The sequence below is a fragment of the Solanum tuberosum genome, unplaced genomic scaffold (genome assembly GCF_000226075.1).
Source record: "Solanum tuberosum cultivar DM 1-3 516 R44 unplaced genomic scaffold, SolTub_3.0 scf00284, whole genome shotgun sequence".
NCBI lineage: Eukaryota > Viridiplantae > Streptophyta > Magnoliopsida > Solanales > Solanaceae > Solanum > Solanum tuberosum.
Window position 1 is genome coordinate 278,163 of NW_006239212.1, and position 4,191 is coordinate 282,353.

A 4,191-nucleotide genomic window follows, 5' to 3' on the forward strand; every position below is an offset into this window, starting at 1 on the left:
CAACAATTATATGCTTAATTATATCCTCCATTAAATAAAATTAGGACTTATATCTTCTTTCTTCATTAATTTTATTTTGAATCGTTGACGTTATTGTTCTTTTCATAAAAGTAGTTTGAAGAAAAAAAGGTGGGGATAGAGAAACAACTTAAAAATGGATTAAAGATTCAATTTTACGAAGATTTCTGTTAATATAAACCTAAGCTATTTGTATTTAAAAAATGGACAAAGATCAAAACCTAATAAGTTTTTGAATACTTAAAGGACTAAAATCGGTAAGTTTATAGTTAAGAGACTAAAATTGGTAAGTGTAGTTGATAAGTTTTTAAATAGTTAAAGAACTAAATCTGTCAAGTGTATAGTTAAGGGACCATTTTAGACCTACTCATATAGTTAAGAGACTATTTATGCCATTTTCTCTTTATTTGTCTGCTATCTAAAATTTTATTATCAAATATTTGTTTGACTATGAAATATGATCAAAATTTCAAAATCTGATCTTCAACTAATTTCAAGTTTTTTGAGTTTTTTTTGGATTAACTCACAAAACTTCAAGCTAATATTTGGCTTCGGATTTTTAAATATTCTGGGTAAATTATTTTTAGGTGAAGTTTCATCGTCATAAGTTTTGGGAGAAACATTTGACTATTTTATAAAATATGATTTATACTCATGAGTTCTAAAAATTATTAAAATTATCTTTAAGTTTGTATTAAAATTACATGTTCCGAAAAAATAATCTCATAGCATAATTGATGAAAATCAACAACCACAAAATAACAATAAGGGCAAGAACAATGCATTAATCGCATACTCAATTTTGTCACTGATTCAAGATGAATTATAACCCATTAAAAATAAAGTGTCTTTTTTGTCAAGTTTTGTATAGATAGCAGAGAGGAATAGTTATTAGTGGAGTAATTTGGTAGATAAATATTGCTTGGATTAAAAAATGGTTGGTGTTTTTTATAAAATATAAAAGTTTGGGGTAATTTTTAAATTTTTAAAAATTCTCAAATATAAGAACTTGGCCCAAATACTAATTTTTTGTAGTATTTGAGAACTTGGATATTTGACAAATATATTTGCCAAGTAATGACAAGTTGTATGACCAAACACTATTTCTCAAGTTATTTTTTCAAATATATTTGGGGCCAAACGGGTCCAAAATCTCAAAAATTGCAACTTCAGAAATCATGGCTAAAAGAAGTTAATATTTTTAGCGAGTTTAGTACTTTCTCCGTTCACTTTTACTTGGGTGTTATATTAAAAGATAATTCTCGTTTTTCACATTATACTCTCAATTTATAAACATTAAATTAATGTCTTTGAAAAATGTAATGAGTAATATGTCTGGAACTCTATCAATTAATAGGGACAAAATGGTAAACTTAGTATATCAATCATTATTTTCTTAATACGTGTGTCAAATAAAAAATTGACAAGTAAAAATAGTTGATCATGTTATTAAAAATAGTTGTCTCATATTGGTTGTCTTACCTTACTAAATCAAGAAAATATTAATTAAATTATTTCTATATTGCCCTGACAATTAATTCTTTTTTAAAGTGTTCACATTTATTTATAAAATTCCAAAGAAGTTTTGTAAGAAGTGAATTAGTAAAATCATCTTCTTATAAATAATTTCTTAGTATGCATGTAAAAAGAAATATGATCAACTATTATGAAACGGAAGGAATATTCTATTTATTGCTGCTTAAGAAGTGTGTTAAGTCAATATCAGACAAGCAAAAATGATTAGAAGGAGCATAATTTTTGAGGTACAATTTGTGTTATTTGAGTATTTGATGAGTCTTTCTCGACATTTGTGATTAAAAAAAAATTCTTTTCAAACAAATATAAATGACTAATATTTAACAAAAGCTAACAATATTAATTTTTGACAAATTTAAGAACACAAAATTATTCAATATATACTTAAAGAAAGTATTTTGAACTTCCCCGCAAACATTAAGGATCAGGGGTGGAGCAGCGTGGATCTAAGGAGTTCACCCGAACCCCCTTCGTCGAAAAATTACAGTGTATATACAAAGTCAAATTCTGATTTTATGAAATAAATTTATACAATAAACCCCCTTGACACTATAGAGAAGTGCAGCTCAATGGCTAAAGGGTTCAATGTTTAGGAACGCGTCATGGGTTTGAACCTTGCCCAAAGCATTATTTTTCTTTGTGGTGTTAAAATGAGGCCCACAAATTTAAGTGTCAAAAATTGAATGGAGCCTCACACAACTATTGTTGGTTGGGCCTCAACCATATTAAAAAATTTCCTAAGGCTAGTACCTATTAGACACTTTATTATTAACAAATATATATCTATTAGACACAAAATGACAATCAATACATAAAACCTTGTGCGTGTAACTCACATGTCGTAGCTTAAAATAGTTACGAATAAAATTATGACACCTGTCCCATGGCCTATTGCCCAATCTAACTATAAAAAATTATTTTATAATTTTGAAAGATAAAAAAATAAGTACTGTTTTCAACCCTAAATACTTCAACCCCACCTACTAAAACTTTTGCTTGTTCTTCTTCTTCCTTAAGCACTCGCCGTTCTCGACTCCTTTGGCAGATTATTTTTTATTTTTCTTCTTATTATTCCTATAAATTATGGGGATTAAATCTATTCGTGAATAATAGCTTAGCAAACTGATTTTTGAGATGCCTGTGAAAAATAAATCAATGTGAATCATTTTGAAATTAACGGCGACAAGAAATCGAGAATACTCAAATTAATTCTATGAAATTTTAAGATATCATTGTCAATAAGCTTAATTAACTTATATTTTAATTTGTGTGGTGATGTCGGTTCAAAGTGGTCAGAAATATAGATGAACAGAGTCCTACTAACTTTCTTAAGTACTTCAATGACTGAAAATCTTCTTTCTTATTGCAAAATCAAATTAATTAGTAGATTTAGATTGTATAAAGAATGAAAATAAAAGAAATAGCAAAGTTAAAAATAAAAAATAAAAAGTATGGACGAAGAAGACGGCTGAAAAGGGGATGAGGTTGATTATTTGGGTTTACCAAGAAATTAATTTTAATTATTTTAATGCCAAATATCAATAAAACAAAAAAAGGTATAAGTTCTTAGAAAATAAATAAAAATAAAATGATATTTGGAACCTGTTCACGTGCCTAATGTCAAGTAAGGTACACTTAAGTTGCCACATCAATGTTTTGTGTTTAATAGGTATATGTTTTAAACAATTTAAGTGTTTAATAGGTACAAGTCCTAGTTAAGATGTCTAAGTGAATTATGCGGACAACTTTAAGGGGCCATTGATGACTTTAGTCAATTTCAAATTACTCTTATTTAGAAATGACAGTTAGAAGGACTAACACTGCATTAAATTAATTGTACAACGTGCAAAGAATTTTGTACATTAACTTTTGACTTTATTAAATTAGTTGTACAGCATGCAAAAAGAACTGTACAGAATAAATAGGAGTATTATATGTTGCCAGCTGTCTGATGATTCACTATATTGAAGACATGTGTACTACCTTTTATTACTCATACATATATACAGTTACCAGACACAATAGCTCCAAATATATATTACTTTAACTGTCTCAATTTAAAGATTTTGAATTGTTAATTATTGTGATTTATATATATTACTCCTTATTAGAAGTGAGACTTTAGAGGAAGAACACGATACTATCAAGTTATACACAAAGCATTTCAAATTGTACTATAAAATTCATTGTGGCTCATTAATTGTACACGTGTCTTTCTACATATACAATAACCCACATGAATAATTACTTTTCTGATTTTTTTTCCTCAGTTTCTCTCTATATATTCGTTTTTTTTTCTTTTTTTCTACTTTCCATTCTCCCCTTTTACTCTCTTTAGTTTATCTTTGATCTTAAATTTTTCATAGATCTTTAAAATATTTTGAATTATTAATTATTATGAATTATAATATTTTGATTTTTACGTAGTTTACAAATATATAAATTTCATTTTTAAAAAATTGAAGATATCATACGCAAATTTATGGTCAAACTTAAACTATTTGATTCTCGAGAAATAAAAAGTGTCACATAAAATGGGACAGACGAAGGATAACTCTCAATTAAATTTATTTCACTTTTTATTTTCCATTTTTAACATAATTTTTCAAGTTGGATTTCTAGGAATTCTATTGTAGA